The 17,995-nt window shown below is 41.2% G+C and overlaps 2 long non-coding RNA genes across 22 annotated transcripts in view; one reads left to right on the top strand and one right to left on the bottom strand.

Moving 5' to 3' along the window:
* Positions 1 to 17,995, bottom strand: part of LOC114211665 (uncharacterized) — an 87,376-nt gene that overhangs the window by 1,769 nt on the left and 67,612 nt on the right. The gene's annotated exons all lie outside the window — the stretch shown is intronic.
* LOC114211664 (uncharacterized) overlaps positions 1 to 17,995 on the top strand; it is a 74,212-nt gene that overhangs the window by 2,866 nt on the left and 53,351 nt on the right. For 17 of the 19 annotated variants that reach the window (XR_015766765.1, XR_015766763.1, XR_015766772.1 and 14 more), the window contains exons 3-4: positions 8,551 to 8,679; positions 10,657 to 10,833. This is a non-coding gene — a long non-coding RNA (uncharacterized LOC114211664). Of the gene's footprint in view, positions 1 to 8,550; positions 8,680 to 10,656; positions 10,834 to 14,418; positions 15,207 to 17,995 lie in introns of those variants that run through there. The other 2 variants (XR_003609807.2, XR_015766766.1) reach the window with 2 other exon arrangements.

The following is a 17,995-nucleotide window of genomic DNA, read 5'->3' as shown; positions in this document are numbered from 1 at the left end:
CAAGGAGCTAAGTAGCTAGTGCAGGAAGCTGACCCATGACACAGGCTGACCAACAAACAGCAAAATAAAGGCTGCTGTGATGGGGACAGTTGTGGACTGCTAGAGAACTGAGGGAAGGAGTGGTTTATTGGGTTGTGCAGGGAGAGCAGGGAAAGCTCACAGAACACAGGAAGGTGGCATTTTGGGAAGACTCTGAGGAGGCTGGGGGAGGGGTCAGCAGGCATTGGGACACTGCAGAGTAAGGGAACATGTTACAGGAGCTGGGTGGAAAGTTCGGTGAGGTCAGTGCATGGCCGGAATAGTGGAAGGTGAAGGCGGGTTGGAGCCGGCCCATGGAAGACTCTGAATAGGAGCCAGAAATTGCAATGAGACAATTACTGAAGGTTTTTTAATAGGAGAAGGCAAAGATCCAATCAAATTGTTGACGAAAACATCAAAATTATTGCTGAATTCGTCCTGACACCAGATCACAAGTACACGAAGTACACAAAATAGAAAAATATAGAAAATCAATATTCTTAATCAAGACTCAAAACAATGTCCTGCTTACTTCTGAGGAAACACAGCAAATGAAGGGATATATGCCTGAATCACCAGCTCAAACCCGAGCCTCCCTCTTCCTTGCACATTGGCCAAGAGCGATCCCATTCTCATGATTCGTAAGACAGCCTCATCAACCCCAAAACCTGGGGCAACAAATACAAACCCCTCCTCCCCCCAAAGAAGAAATTCCAACCAGGAAATGACAATTCCTTTCACTTCCTTCCTTTACTTCAGAGGCCAGCCCATGAAGATTGCTTAACTGTTCTCTCACTGATACAACAGATGAACATCCTAGAGTAGGAATTGGATCCTGATGGCTTAATTGAGTTAAAAAGAAAAGTGTAGATTATCTAAAAGCCTCTCGATGGTTTCAGAGTGGCTCTCACATCTCTGAAAGCCCAGTGACGGCTCTCAGTTCCTTGGTTAGGGAGGAGCTGAATGAATTTCCTAGTACAGAATTCAAAAGCACTGGAAGTCAGCAGTTCTGAAAGACTGCAGAAAGGGCTTGTTTACATTTTTCTCTTGGGCTGAAACCCGTCTATTTAAACTTTAACCAGAGACAATTATAAAACCATGGTTAGCTAGGGATGGCAGGCTGCACAAGATGGGAGACAGATGCCAACAGTCTGGCATTGGAGGAGGAAAGATTGAGAATATTTTGAGGAAAGGGGTCAAAGAAGAGCTACAAAGGAGGTTTGGGAAGCAAAAGGTGTCACCTAGGCTGGTCTTCACGAGAACAGGGAGGGAGGGGTGATGCAAGGGAGTGGGAAGAAACAGGCAGGGTGGGCATGGGCTTCTGATGGTGTAGGTGGGGCTGGGGCTGTCACCATCCTGGCAGTTAAAAAAGTCCCACCCAGGCAGCTCCACTGTTTACACCTTTTTTCCCCTCTTAGGTCAAAAGTACATTAGTTCAGGGAGTCAGCACCTCTGAGAGATGCCTGGGGCAGACACACCCAGCCCACCAGGACACAGGCTCTCTTCCCCGAAGGCCCAGCCTCCTCTTCAATTCAGGTTTTCCTGGCAAAGACCCATTTTGGAGCTGACGAGCAGTCCAGTGATGTCAGAGGAAATACCCCACTTGACAAAGGACTGTGCTCCAAATTGCCAGTAAACTGAACTCCTTAGCATGCCCTGTTCTGGGTCCTAGGATTTGGTGAGTCCTAAGAACACACTCAAAGAGGGACAGTTGTTGCTGCAAAGTGAATGTTTTTCTTTTGGATTTGAGGATGTCTGTGGGCCTGACATTGACATTACGGCCAGTTTTAGGTGCATATACAAATGTGGGGAGAGCTACAGGATACCACCCCCCCAGATCTCTGTGTAAAGGAGCCTGACATTTCACCCTGAGGTACTCAATTGTTTTTTTTTTTTAACTTTTTGGTTTTGAATATTCCTATTAAGATGCAAATGAAATATACAGAGGAGAGCCCATGCCTCAGATGTTATCAGCTAATTTCTTAACAGGAATTCACTTTCTACCAGGGCCAGCCAGATTAGAACTAGGGCTCAATAGGAGGCAGATCCAGGACACGCATTTTAGAGATGGAGAATGGGCAGAGGCCTTGGATTTATGAGTAGGAAGCTGGCAGAGGTCATGAAGAGTCCAGAGACAAATCTCTCTTTACAATGATGAGACCCAGTCCTTCAACATAGGTCAGAGTTCGTGAGGACAGCAGAAAGCCATACTCATCCTAACTTCCTGTGAAGCTTTCTTCTCTGCTAACCCAGCTTTTACCAGGGAAAGCCATTTGGGGCGCAGCCAGAGGGAGATAGGGAAGGTCAGAGGATCTGCAGATATTTAGGGCCATGGCATAATCTTCCAGGACAAAGAGGCCAAAGTCATGGGCTCCTCTCCAGACCAGTTTTCGACTCTCACCGGAACATCTGTCCTATAGGTCTGAACTGCACTCCCAAGTCCAACCAACCATCTAAAAAATTCATGATGCTGTTCACAAGGGTCTGGGTGGAGAAGGTGGGGACAGCTCCCTATAAACTCGCCCTGAATGGGGACAGATCCCAGGGTAATATCATCGCTTATGGGGGTCGAGGGAGAACCCTCATACGAGGTGTGGCATAATGTGATATTTTATCTTTATTAAACATGTACTAAAATTTTATTTCTTAAAGTCTGTAGGAGTAGAAAGTGCTTTCTGGTGCCCTTTCTTGAGAGAGAGAGAGAGAGAGAGAGAGAGAGAGAGAAGGTCTGGTTCTTATGTCTTCTGCGGAATGGAGCCTGTGAACACATGATTGCTGGCGCGTATCCCAAGAGCCACACAGGAATTTCAGAGGGATACACACATTGTCCAGCTCCTACCGGAGGGTATGATACCTGGTAGAAGATATTTGATAAAATCAGGCCTGAGGGCGCCTGGGTGGCTCAGTTGGTTAAGCGACTGCCTTCGGCTCAGGTCATGATCCTGGAGTCAGTCCCGGGATCGAGTCCCACATCAGACTCCCTGCTCAGCGGGGAGTCTGCTTCTCCCTCTGACCCTCTTCCCTCTCGTGCTCTCTATCTCTCATTCTCTCTCTCTCAAATAAATAAATAAAATCTTAAAAAAAAAAATCAGGCCTGAGATCTCCAAAGGAGATCCTGGGAGACTACATAAACCAGAGAGGCAGCATCATGCTGGTGTCCCCCACTACATGACAGTAGAGCATTCCTACGAATCCTTCCATAAGCTGAAATGGCATGAAGCAAAGAAGCTATTACCATCAATTTATAAAAAATAACCTCTCTTAGGCTGATACCTCAGAACACATCTTGCTAACGGATGCACAAAATAAATCGAGATAAAGCACAGATGTTCACAGACACAGTTCGAAGCTTTGGTGACTTGGTGCCGAGAGGCTCGGTGTAGTTCTCAGGAAAGGAGCTTGACAGGGCCGCTCTCGCGGCTCAGGGTGCACGCTGCCTCTGTACGTGTGGGCTCTGTGCATAACAAATGCTGAACATGTTGGTTTTGTTTTTCACCCCCCCCCCTTTTTTTTTGTAAAAGCAAAAATCCTCTTCGGATTTCTTTTGGTTAGCAAAACCAAGTACTAATGTAGGTCTTTTGTAAAAGTGAAGTGGTGTAATGTATATTTTCAAAAAATGATACCCATATGGTGGTTAAAAGCATGGATTCAGGAGCCAGGCTGTCTGGATTCAGATCTTGACGCTACCACTTAACTAACTTTGGTACCTTGAGCAATCACTTAACCTCTCTGGGTCTCAGTTTCCTCCTCCATAAAATCCAGGCAATCATGATTCCCAGTTCACAGGGTTGTTTTAAGGCTTAAGTGAATTAACATTTAAAGGGTTACATGAGTTACTATAGAAAAGCACTTCAAATAGTGTCTGTCACAGCAAGAACTATTTAAATATTGCATTTAAAAAGTAACATGATCAAATCTCCAGGCCTGGAAACCTTGCTTGTTTCTATGATTGGCCCTGTTTCCAAGAAGGCCTGGGTTGGCTGTGGTCTGCACGTAGCCTTGCAGCATACCAGCTTGAGGAGAAAGAAGAAAGATACCCTGTTACCTTTCTCCTCCAGACTTCTTTTTTTTAAAGATTTTATTTATTTATTTGGCAGAGAGAGAGGGAACACAAGCAGGGGGAATGGGAGAGGGAGAAGCAGGCTTCCCACAGAGGAGGGAGCCTGATGTGGGGTTTGATTCCAGGACCCCGGGATCATGACCTGAGCTGAAGGCAGATGCTTAACCGACTGAGCCACCCAGGCACCCCTCTCCTCCAGACTTCTTCTGCAACATTAGGCAAGGCACTTCTGTTCTACTCTAAAGCCTAGCAACATGCAACATGCATGCCCAGGGCCAACGCGAAGTCAGAACCAACAACAGGGAGCTCTGTCCGGTGCCTGGGCCAGAAACAGGGAATTCCTTGGTGCTAATCCCTCTGGTCCTTGGCAGGCTCCATGTCTGTGCTGTAGATAAATACCACACTTACCTGTCCTTCATGGATACCAGGCACAAAGCCAGGTGTATAGAACACAAGGAAAAGCCCTAATGGAGAAAGGTAGGAAAAGCAGAAACGAACAGGTGGCAGGAAGAAGGATCATGGCAAATGGGAAAACAAAGACATGAGAAAAAAAGTAGAAAAGCTAAAATAAGTACAAGGCAACTTTTTTTTTGTCTTTCTATTTTTGACCAAGTGAAAAAAACCAAAAAAACAAGACAAAACAAAAAACCCCAAAAGAATAAACCAAGCAACTGGAAACAGACTGAGCCAGTGAAGGGAGGGCCGGGCAGTGGAACTGCAAATATATGCTAATGACCTCATCCTTCCTCCTGAGCCCCGCAAGCCTGGCTCCAGAGCCCATTTGTACACTGGCCTCGTAATGATTTCACCTCACAGACTTCCTTCCACTTTTTTTTTCTTAACAAAGTCCATCACAACTCTGTTTTGGGAAATAGAAACAGTATCTATCTTTAGGAAACTTAAATGCCAAAAAAAGCTCAGATAAGCATAATTGAGAAGTAAAGAATAGTTGGTGTGACCAGGCCAAATATCAAATCACAAATATTTGAAATTCTTCCCCTTCTGGGCCCTAAGGAGAGAAGTGCCTTTGTCTGCTGAATTGGCTCACAGAGGACCTGGCCTTTGCTGTGTTGTGTAGGACGTTGGATGGGGAGGAGAAGCCAGAGGAAGGTCAAATATTTATCAAGAGCCTACTATGCATCAGGCATTCTGTTAGATGCTAGAAATTTAAGAGTGAATGGAATGTACCCCTGCCTTCATGAAGCTAACACTTTTTTTACTCTTAAAAATGTAGTAAATTGTGCATAACAACATTTACCACCTTAACCATTTTTTTAAAATTTTTTTTTAAAGATTTTATTTATTTGAGAGAGAGCATGAGAGGGGGGAGGGTCCGAGGGAGAAGCAGACTCCCCTGCTGAGCAGGGAGCCCGATGTGGGACTCGATCCCGGGACTCCAGGATCATGACCTGAGCCGAAGGCAGTCGCTCAACCAACTGAGCCACCCAGGCGCCCCCACCTTAACCATTTTTAAGGGTAAAGTTCAATAGTGTTAAGTATGTTTACACTGTTGTGTATCCAGTTTCTAGAACTTTTTCCATCTGACCAAGCTGAAACTCTCTGCCCATTAAAGAACTCTCCCCACTCCCCACATCCTCCCAAGGCCTGGGCAACCAACATTTTACTCTCTCTTTTTATGAACTTGATTAATTATATAGTATTTGTGTTTGTTGTTTTAAAGATTTTATTTACTTGAGAGAGAGAGGGAGAGAGAGTACAAGCAGGGGTAGCAGCAGAGGAAGAGGGGGAAGCAGGCTCCCCACTGAGCAGGGAGCCCAACTTGGGGCTCGATCCGAGGACCCTGGGATCATCACCTGAGCCAAAGGCAGACGCTTAACCGACTGAGCCACCCAGGCGCCCCCAGTATTTGTGTTTTTGTAACTGGCTTATTTCACTCCGTATATCCTCAAAGTTCATCCATATTGCACCTTATGTCAGAATTTTATTGCTTTTTTAGGCCAAATAATATTCCATTGTAGGCATATGCCGCATTTTGTTTATCCAGTCGTCTGTTGATGGACACTTCGGTTGCTTCCACCTCTTGGCTACTGTGAACATGGGTGTACAAACATGTCTTTGAGCTGACAGTCTTTTAAGGAGCTTATCCCATCATATTTGGATTATTTATCTGCCCATCATTTGGCCTAACTAGATGGTTAGCTGCATAAGGACTTGTGTTATTTATCTTTGTATTACAACTTCCTATACAATGCTGGCACATAGTAGGAACTCAATAAATATTTGTTGGCAAAATAATTTATTTTTATACTTCTTAATCACTACTGCTGCAGCTGGCTGTTTTACATATTTTAATAAATAAGTTTTGCAATTTTAATGGATGCTATTTTGATTATATTTACATACTAAGCTAGTTTATATAAGGGGATTAGTATAAAAAATCTAAATCTCAATCAAAATCCACTTTCTAGATGAAATGCCATTGACAATTCCTTCTCATTCACTTTGTTTAAAATCAGCTCTTACTGCTCTTATTCTTCTTACGTTCCTTCCTTTTCAAGTCATAGCATTGCCTAGATATTAAGGACCTTATTAGGGCTCTCCTCTCTTCATGAGCTCTCCGGTTGAATAAAGCTAGCATGGGCCCAGGGTTTGGTTTGCTCAGCTCAAAAACTTTCATTTGGGATGCCTGGGTGGCTCAGTTGGTTAAGTGACTGCCTTCGGCTTAGGTCATGATCCTGGAGTCCCAGGATCAAGTCCCACATCAGGCTCCCTGCTCAGCGGGGAGTCTGCTTCTTCCTCTGACCCTCCCCACTCTCATGCTCTGTCTCTCATTCTCTCTCTCTCTCAAATAAGTAAATAAAATCTTTAAAAAAAAAAACCCTTTCATTTGAAGGTCATTCTGTATGAGGTACAGGATGGACAAGGCACAGCCCTACTTTGGAGGAACTCACAGTCTTGGAATTCTGTCTGGTTATTCTTGGCCACAATTGAGCAAGCAGCCTCAGTTTTCTCAGGTGTTGAAAATACTATTTATTTACCTCTGTTTCCCACACTCAGTTAACAAACACAGACATTATAGCATTCACAAAGCGTGAGGAGCCGAAGGACATTGTGAAAATTCCGAGTAGTATTATATTTGATGATAATTATTGTGTGTGCTATCAGCAGGGGTAGAAGCTAGTTCTGTAATTCCTTACAAAATAGACATTTGGAATTGTGATTTCAGGTCAAGGAAACTTGTTGTACACGAACCTTTGAGGGACTTGCTCAGCTCCAAACACAAAGCAATGGTCTTTAAAATATAAAAGAGAGGGGCGCCTGGGTGGCTCAGTCCTTAAGCGTCTGCCTTGGGCTCAGGTCATGATCCCAGGGTCCTGGGATGGAGTCCCACATCGGCTCCCTGCTCGGCAGGAAGCCTGCTTCTCCCTCTCCCACTCCCCCTGCTTGTGTTCCTGCTCTCGCTAGCTCTGTCTCTGTCAAATAAATAAAATCTTTAAAAATATATATATAAAAGAGAAAGATGAAAAGAAACAGCTGGACCAAAATGTAGTCTTCTAGGAACCAGGAATGCAAAGCAGAATGAGACTGAAGACGTGGGCCTTTTGGGGTCCAGGTCTGAGGCAGAGGATGCTGGAATGGGACCTCTGCAGGGTTAGGGAGATTAAAAGTGAGGGAAATAGGTGGGAACCGGAACCAGAACCAGGTTCACTGTTTGAAACGAGTAGTTTCAAAACAGGGGCTAGACTAAGAACCCCCACCCTCCTACACACAAAGTGGCTGGCTAAAGAGGCTAAAAAAAGGTCACCACTGCCTCAAGATGGGCCTTACATGAGGGAATGATCAAGCAGGAAAGCAAGGAAGGACACATGACAGGAAGTTGGCCTCCATGACTGAATTTATGGCATCTCTATTATCACAGTAAGGGAAAAGAAAAGCTCTCCTTAACTGGGTAATATGATTATCTATAAAGAAAATCAAACAGACTATACTGAAAAAATATTAGAACTAAAAAGACAACTCAGCAAGGCTGCAGGGTATAAGATCAACAAACAAAACTCAATTACACTCCTGTATCTCAGTATTTATCACATACAATATTTAAAAGCAAACAAAAGACACCATTTTTCACAGCAATACGTGATGAAGTGTCTAGGAATAAATAAACACAAATGTAGACTTTTATCTAAATAAAATGTTGATTTTATGTAGAAAATATTTTTATGGAACAAATTAAGATTGAGTAAGTGGAGACCTATACCATATTCATGAATTAGAATATTCATTAAAACGAATGAAGATGTCATTTCTTCTAAAGTTAATGTTTAATTTCAGTGCAAACCCAGTTCTTAAAATCCTGATTATGTAACATGGAACAATGATCACTTAATTCATGTAGAACAGTAAAGGGTCAAAACTAATTATAGTAGGTGGGAATGTCTTTGGCTGCAAGTGAAAGAATATAAAACTTAAAGTGGCTTAAACAATAACAGGTTTATTATTTCACATCACAGGATGTCCAGTGGTAGGTGGCTTCAAGATTGGTTAATTCAGCAGCACAATGACATCACTGAAATGTGGGACGTTTTCATCTCTCTGCCTCGCCATTCTCAGTGTGCTGGGCTCCAGCTTGTCCTCTCAAGGTAGCAAGATGGTTGCCACTGCCCCGGCCATCATGTTTTCCTCCAACTCTGTCCAAAGATAGGAAGGGCAAGTCTTCTTCTTTTGTACCTTTTTAAATGAGAAGAAAACTTACCTATCCTATCCCATCTCCACCCTAACACAATTTCACATAGGTTTCATTGGCAAGAGATGCAACACACATGCCTATGGTCAAACCAGTCCCAATGGAATGTTAATTACTATAATGGGCTTAAACTAAGCACAGTGGGGTGGGGTTCATGGACACCTGAAAACAATTTAGGTTCAGTTAGAAAGGAGAAAGAGACAATATACTTTGGACAGATAATCAACCACAATACCCAAGGCAATTTTAAAAAGAATAAGTCAGGGGGGTTGCCTTACCAAAAAAAAAAAAAAAAAAAAATCAATCAAAATTTAAAACCAGAGATAGCATAACAAACCTGGAGAGAAAAGATGAGTGTTAATAAATGTGTGTTTGAATACTTATATATGTATTTCCTATTTCATATCACAAGATTTTAAGTTGATTTAAAGACCTAAATGTGAATGGTCAAATTTTATACCTATAGGAAACATATAAGAGATTGTCTTTACACCCTTGGGATAGGAAGAATTTATTAAATACAGCACAAAAGAATAAAATGTCAAGGAAAAGATGAATAATTTTACTAGTTTAAAATAAAAATACATCATCAACAAAGTGAAAAGACAAGCTTAGACTGAGAAAAGATATTTTTCCAGACATACAACAACCAAGGTATTTGTGTTAAAAAATTATGAAGGACTCCTGCAAAGCAATAAGAAAAAGAAACAACTAGAAGGAAAATTTGACAAAGGATATGAACAGGCAGTTCTCAGAATAGAAACCCTAATGGCTAATACACATACAAGAAGATGTTCGATCTTACTAGAAATGAAGGGAAAACAAAATAAAATAATAAAAAGTTACCATTTCATAGCTATAAATATGCAAACATTTTAAAATTTGAAAATACCAAAAATTAGCAAGATGTGGAGAAATAGGACTCTTAGAAAGCAAAATGGTGATATATACTTATTTAAATCCTAACATCCAGCAGTTGCTCTCTTGCCTAGATTAGTGGTTTTCAACCAGAGGTGATTTTGCCCCCTAGAAAACATTTGACGATGTTTTCGTAAATTAGAAGACATTTATGGTCATAACACTGTGTATTGGGGCTGGTACTGATACCTTCCGGGTAGAGGTGAGGGGTGCTGCTAAATATCTTACCCCGCAACAAAGAGTTATATAGTCCAAAATGTCAATAATACCAGGGTTGAGAACTTCTGGGCTAGAAAAACTCTCACATGGTGTGCACCAGGAGACAGGTATTTAAATGTTAATTGCAGTATTGTTTAAATAGCAAACAATCACGAACTCAAAGCAACACATACATCCATAATGCAGGAAAATGGATAAGAAACTTGGGTATTTCAAACAAGGGCATAATATATAACAGGTGTAATTAATGAATTAGTTCTTCAGGTTGCAACATGAATAAACCTAAAAAGTAATGATGACTAAAAAAGTATTGCAGAATGTTATGTACAGCGTGATATAGTATTCCTTTACAGTTTACAAACACAGAGCGATACTATATATTATTTATGAATATGTACATATAATATAAAAGTATAAAAACATGCATTGGTAATGATTTATGGGAACTTCAAGATAGTGATTACTTTTGGGAAAAGAGGAAAGTAGGAAAAATAGAGAAATGAATGAGATCAGAAGTAGACAATGGTTTCAATTCTGTTTGTAAGAATTTTTACAACAAACAAAAAACCCAAAGGCAATAAATCAGACATTAGGATTTGTTGAGTATTTTATACATAGATGTTTGTTAAACTATTTTCTATATTTTTCTGTCTGTTTGAAATATTTATGATGAAAATATTTTAAAAATATTTTAAGAGCTGCATCTGCTAGAATGAGTATTCTGTTTGTGTTTCAGGAGCATGGAGTTGGTGGAAGAGGTCCGTGTTTCCAGAAGAAACCGTGCCATTCCACAGGGAAATTAGAAAAGGAGAAAGTGACTCCTGAATAAAGGAGAGTTTATTCATTTAATAAAGACCCTTCTCCGAGGGATTCTTGGCAGGAAGAGTTCGCTTTCCTGCTGCGCCAGTGATTGGTAGGCTATACCTCTGTCCATGGTCCTATTCCTCTGCTTCAAACAACCTTAGAAGAATTCAGAGGGAGGTTCAAATTTGCAATGTAGAAAGACATTGAAGTGTTCTAGATAGAGCTGAGAAGCTGAGAGAAGAGGAAATATTGTGGGTATAGCAGATCTTTTGAATATTTGAAAAGAAGTTCCAACTGTCTGCAGCAGATCCCACCAGCAGAAGGGGATCCTGCGGGACAGCCATTCTTTGTGATATTGATGAATAGCATCTATCAGTGGAGTGAGCTCCACTTGAGCTGAAGCCTGCTTGGTAGGAATGACACTATCATCTCCCTAACATTTCATATTTTTAATGAAAGGCCTTCTCATTCCTAACGCTTTTCATCATTTTTTCCCCAACACTTCTGTAAGACCAGTCGATATTCATCTCTGCTTTTACAGTGATGAAGAGAGACTAACAAAGCTTTCCAAAGGACTTAGGTTCTTTCTGTTAACCAATGTATTTTTTACCTAAGCCGCTGGGGATATATAAACAGTGAGAGTAACTCAACTGAGAAAGATATTTTATGGGCATCCCATAGTAATCGCCTATCTTTTAAAAAGAAACAACTTTTTTTTTCTTTTTTTTTTTGAGATCCCAGGAGGTGTCTGGCACTGCACGACGTGGTATGAGCATGAGAGTGCAGAACATAATGTTTGGGAATGTAATGTTCCTCCAGGGACTTAAAAATTAATGCAGACCCAAAACTGTTAGAAAAATGTTGGTTGTAATAAATTATGGGAAAACAAAGTGCAAGGTGTAGGGACAAAAATCCCGAGCATAGCGATGAACCAGGGAACATGAATACAGAATATCATGAGCCAATTAACCTCAGGAGAACATGGACTTCACAGTATGGACAGAATAGAAGATATTTACCCCGAGAAGTCAATTTTGCAGACTCATTACTTGTCCACACACACAAAATCAATAGCTGTTTCTGATGGGCCACTGGCAAAAGAAATTTACTGTTCTTTCTATAGATGGAGTCTAAACCATCCAGCACATGATGAAGTGCTTAAGGAAAAAAATATGTGGGTTGGCAAACTTTTAATCTACAAAAGTGGTGATCTAGTTTTGGGTGATAGCTCTAATGGAAATAGGTGCAATTGCGTTTGTAGATGCTGATTTTTATCAGCAACCAGAACTGTGCTAAGAGCTCAATTTGGCCTACTTTAGGTTCCCTGGGTAAGTTAGTGGGGGAATTTTCATTAGGTTATTTGTTATATGTCAGAAGAGGAAATAAAGCAATACACAAACACTGTGATATATAGGTAAGAAGCTATCTTAATAGAAATAGTTCTCTAGTCTAGGATGTTTCCCTCCCAAGGTGATGGAAAGTACTTGGAAATGCAGGGACCTAACTGGTCTTCAGACTAAGCTTCCTTCATTGCCCCAGACTTTCTGTTTTAACAACTTCAACCTTGCTAACCTACCAATACTAGGGGAGTTGGTTTTATTTATATACTGATAGCTTCTGATTTGGGCCATTGTACCTTCATTCACTTGTCATCGTTGCACCTTCATTCACTTTTATACTTTTTTTCACATTTTCTTGTATCATAGTAATATGAAAAGATAAAAAAATATCTAGAAATGTTTTTTCCATTGTGGAAGTGAAAAATTTAGATTGTCACTTCCCCCTGGATATCTAATAGGCATCTCAAACTGAACATGGCCAAAAGAGAACTCTTGATTCTTTCCCTTAACCTTCTTGTATCAAACACCAAGAGGCTTAAATAGAGTTTTACTTTTCTCATAAACGGGATGTCTGGCAGTAGATTATTTCTGGTGTTGGTTCAGCTGCTCAACTATACCATCAAGGACCCATTGATAGTGTTCCTCTTTTTTTCTATGTCACCATCCTTAACATGTTGGCTTTTAATCATCATGACTTTGTTTTGTGGTCACAAGATGGCTGCTGTGACTCCAGGCATTGTGATGGTGCTCAAGATAGCCATATCTATCCACAGAAGGCTTTCACTTAGGTCTCATTAGCCAGAAATGAATCACTCCTGGCTGCAGAGGAGCAAAAGAGAATGGGATTATTATGATTGAATTATACCAATCATGATTCATCACTTGGAGCTGGACATACTGTCACCCTCCACCAAGTCAGGGCTCTGTTAGCAAGGAGGAAGAGAAGAACAGCTGTTGGAAAGGGAATTGACACGGTCTGCTATACTTCTTATTCCCAGCCTATCTGTTTCACTAAAGAGCATCACCATCTGCCCAGTGCCCAGTAGAGGAGAGAATTTTAATCTCTTTCTTTCTCTTATGTCTGCCATAATAAACCACCAGAAAGTTCTGTGGACTCTACCTCCCGTGTATACCCCTAATCCACTCTATTCTCCCTGTCTTTGCCATTGCTATCCTCATTCAAGTCACCATTGTTTACCTGAATTACTGCAATTGCCTCCTAAAGAAACAGAAAAAAATCACTTCCTTGCTTAAAACCTCCCGTTGGCTTCCCATCTCACCTAAAATCCAAATTCCTTACTATGACCTTCTGTGCCTAAAAGATCTAGGTTCTGTCCACCTGTCCAACTTCATCCTGTTCCACTTTTCTGTTTGTCCCAGACTTCCAGCCATGCAGGCTGCTTTCTCTTCCTCAGTCACCTTGTTACCATCTTGGGGACCTTCAGACCACCTCTTTTTTCCACCTAAAGTGCTATGCATTCTGATCTTTTCATGACCAGCTCCTCTTTGTCATTTAGATCACTGTTCAGATGTCCTCTCTTTAGAGAGCTCTTCGCTGGCCACCCAATCTAAAATGGCAACCTGGTTGGTCATCCAACACTTCCTTTTATTTTATTTCTCTGTGTTGCACCTATCACTGTGTAACATTATCTTGTTTACCTCTTTAGGTATCATGTTATGAAATGTAACTATTTGTTTTCCAACTCCTCCACACTAGAATAGAAGCTCCTTGACAACAGAGACCTTGTGCCTTGTGTTCACCGCTGTATTCCTAGCACCTAGATCAAGGCACGTGGCAGGTTCTCCTCAAAGACTTCTGAGGGAATGAGTACACGAGAGGAAAGATTTTTCTTAAGCAGAAACTTTAGCAATAAAAGAACATCTGTAACCTATTATCAGCATCCTTGGAGTTGTCCTTCATAGAGCAAAATAACTTTGTTAGTTAAAGGATATAAGATGTGTTATGTTTTAAAGACATCACAATTAACAAGCAATACTAATTTCTTCCACGCAGCCTCTTTCCTGCTGTGTCCTACTTTCCAAATCTAAACACGCCACACACACTCTTAGTCTTTGTGCTCTATCAGTGCAATTATTGACTGTCTTCGCTACTGACTCCTCTCCTTTGGCCCTCATGATATGACTACGTTTTCTCACCATTTTCTGAAGTTCTGGGACAATTTAAAAGAAACTTTTGGGCAATGTCCTCCTTTCCTCCATTTTTTTTTTTTTTTTTTGGCCAGGATTTCAAGAAAGGGAATACCAAAATGTCCTTGGAAGAAGAAATACTTAGCATCTGAAATTTTCTGCCTTTTTGTGAGGTTTTCACATTTCTGTGTATGTTCTTCCTAAAGGCTAAAACCATTTGCACTCCCTTCACCAGAAAACCAGACCTTTTCATCAGGCTGTCCTTCAGGTAAAATGTTAAAATTGGAGAATATGCAGCCTTCATTCATCTGTCTCCAGGAGCCTTTAAGTCCTTCCCACAACTTCTCAATCCTGAGGTGACCCTCTGAAGGCCCAGACTTCTGGATCAGCAGCTCGCCAGGCCCACGGGCTCAGCCTGCATCCCAGACATCCTGTGCATCTGGCAGGCATTGGCACATTGAAATTGTGCAACAGAAGCTTTGAGAAGTTCATTTCCACACTGGAGACACAGCATTCTGGTGATGGTGCCCCAGCATACTCCAAAAATGCCCTTATGTTTAGAAACATAAGTATCCCCGAATACTGCTCATAAATTACATGCAAAGAATCCCTGGACTTACCAATAGAAAATAGCAAAAGGATTCCCCCCCTCCAAGGTCTTCTGTGAATATATTATAAACAAGAATAAACTGTTCCTCCGACTTCACACAATCGCAGCCTCTCGCCTGTCTTCACCTGCCATCGCCCCCACCCCCTCACACCCATGTCTAGCTTCCCACCCACACCTTATCTCTTGAACATTCACAGGCCCCTGAAACATAACAGATCCCAAAATAGCCTTGGCAACATTACTGATCACGCATCTGTAAAAAAATGTGGGGATGGGCACCCCCAAAATACATATATTAAAAAATAAGCCATACACAAATATTTCTTTAAAAACAACAACAACAAAAACTGGGAATAAAATAAATAATTAAATTATTTGATTCAATACTGTTGGGAGTCTATTTCCGGATCATATCTCAGGTTAACTGGGTAGTTCTATTTTCTTATGGTTATCAGGATTCTAAAGACAGCTCCCCAAGAAGCCTATTTCCTGAACTTCAGTCAAATACTAATCTAGGTGCTGCTTCAGTCACTAATCTAGATACTGTGGTGAAGGGATTTTGCAGATGCAATTAAATCAGTTTACTTTAAGATACAGGGATTATCCAGAGGGGCCTGGGTCAATCAGGTGAGCCCTTTAAAAGAATAGATTCCTCAGTTGGTAGCAGAAGAGGAGGTCAAAGAGATTCTGGAATGTGAGAAAGATTTGAGGGTGATTGCTGGCTTTGAAGATAGAGAAGACCATGTGAGAAGGAACGTGTGTGGCCTCTAGGAACAGAGAATGGTTCCTGGCTGACAGCCAGAAAGAAAAGAGGCACTTCGGAGCTCTAGTCACAAGGAACTGGGTTCTGCCAGCAGTCTGAATGAGCTTGGAAGCAGATTCTTCCCCAGAGCCTCGAGATAAGAGTCTAGCCTGACTAATACCTTGATTTCTGCCTTGTGGCATCCTACACAGAGAACCAGCCAAACCTACCCAGACCTCTGAACTACAGAAGTGTGAGCTAATAAATGAGATGTAGTTCTAACCCCCTAAGTTAGTGGTAATTTGCTGCACAGCAGGAGAAAACTAATATATCCCTTTGGTTTTCACATCTCTAAATAAAGGTAATAATGTCTGGCTATGTCCTAGAACCACTTAGAAAACAAATATTAGTAAGATTTAATTAATATGATTTAAGTTCAATCAGAAAAGAAATATGTTAAATTATTTTCAAGATGCTATGATTTTTTAATTAATTATAACATGCATTGAGGTTCAATCCAGGATAATTAGACTTAATCCTAGTTAGGTCTGTTTTCTCATATTTGTTGCAATGGCAGGACAAGGCTAACTTTAGAAGCCATCTCTGATGAATTTACAGTGTGGAATTGTTGCTTCAGGGAGCCATGATTTAATCTGCAGTTTCTTCATTTCACGGAACAATGTCGGCATTTTATAGATATTTTACTGGATACCACATCTACAGGTCAAAGAGAGGGATTTTTTTTTCTTAGCTATATTTCCCTCTCTGAAAAACTTGACCTTTACCTTGGCAAATTTGTTGAAATTCATCAAGCTGCATTCTGACATTGAGAAAATTGTGAGAGAAGTAGCATAAGATGATTGTACCTGTTTTAATAAAATGGATCACTGAGATAAGAGAAAACCAAAAAATGGGGCAAGAACATTCTGACCACATAATCATTCCCTAGGTAAATAGAGATGTGAATGGTGCTGAGCCTGCTAGCCCAGATTTCTCCTCTTCAGAATGATGGGTAACCATGGAGATCTCTGTTGAGCACAACCCCGAGACCAGATGTAGTTTAAACAGAGTGATCTGGGCAAGATAGGAGGCAGGAAGGAAAGTGAGTGAGAGGTTGTATACAAGGTGAGAACATTCCAATTTAGGGAGTAGACTTTATATACAGGATGAGAGGTATAGATAGCTTGGTAGTTAAAAGCTATATGACTGTAGGCAAATTACTTAAATTCCCTGAGCCTCAGTTTCCCTGTGTCTAAGTAAGGAGAGTTTTTCAGTGTTCTCAGCACAGGGCCTAGGACATGGAGTCCTCAGTAAACGATGGCCGCATTAGGATCAAGCAATGTTATCCTTCCGCCCTTGTCCAAGAATCCTGGATAATCATCGCTATTCTAATGGATGCTAATAGACCCGCTGGCTGGTCCAGAGCATCGTGTTCAAAGCGAAAGGCCGGATGTCCAGGCCAGAAGTCTAGTGCAAACACTCCCTTAGGGGAGGGAGGGACAGGGAGAGTGGATCTGGCTATGGAAGTCCTGTTCCTCAGACAAGGGCAGGGTATGTAATAGATCCACAGAAGGAAGGATCTGTAAGCAAATATTCACAAATAAAAATCTCTTTCTAAAACAATCCAATTTTCTGGCCCAATCAGTTGACAATAACTTGGCCATTGAAAATCATATTTTCCCAACATGATCCATTTTCTTGGCTTTCCTAAGTCATTAATTATGACCATGTTTTCCCAAATGTGGAAATTCCCCTTGCGCAGATGCGTCTGCTGGCCAACCCTCCTTTCCTGAGAAGTCTCCACAGCACAAAAATATTTTTGTTTTCCCCAATTGCCCACAGGGAAAATTTCCTCACTCTTTATTTCCCTCCTCCCTTAAAGCCCTCTGGCAATTTCCAGGAATCTGAGTAAACCAGAATCACTTAGATCACTGAAGAGCCTTTTGGATGTTCTACTTCTAACATGGCAAAAGAGAATCCTGAACTTTAAATTTAACGCTATTAAACCAACCTTAAGAGTTCCTTTTAATAACCAAAAGCAATGCCACTGATATCAAAATGCCTCCCACTCCTGCCTGAGAATGTGGCTCCGGGATTTGGGAGCTTAAATTATAAACTGAAGTGGACAAAGTGACTATCCCTGTACCTAGATCAAATGCCATTATGTGAAATATGCTTCAGACACATTAAAGCCCTATACAAATGTAGGCCTTTGGCCAAGTGGATATGCGATCCGAAAAGGGAGTGATTATTCAAATCGTAAAAATTTGTTAGAATTTACTCTGGTTACCTGACTCATCTTTTGGGTTCACAAAATGCTCTGTGCAGGGCTGACAATAGTATAGGTACTTACTCGAGAGATATTTTGTTCTTTCCAGAACATTCATCAAGAAGCATTCCTGTGCCAGAAACTAAATTTAGCTGGTGGGGA

Source organism: Eumetopias jubatus, unplaced genomic scaffold (genome assembly GCF_037043125.1).
Source record: "Eumetopias jubatus isolate StellerSeaLion01/CBP00866 unplaced genomic scaffold, mEumJub1_p1.0 scaffold_14, whole genome shotgun sequence".
In the NCBI taxonomy this organism is placed as follows: Eukaryota; Metazoa; Chordata; class Mammalia; order Carnivora; family Otariidae; genus Eumetopias; species Eumetopias jubatus.
This window is presented reverse-complemented; position numbering and strand designations above follow the sequence as displayed.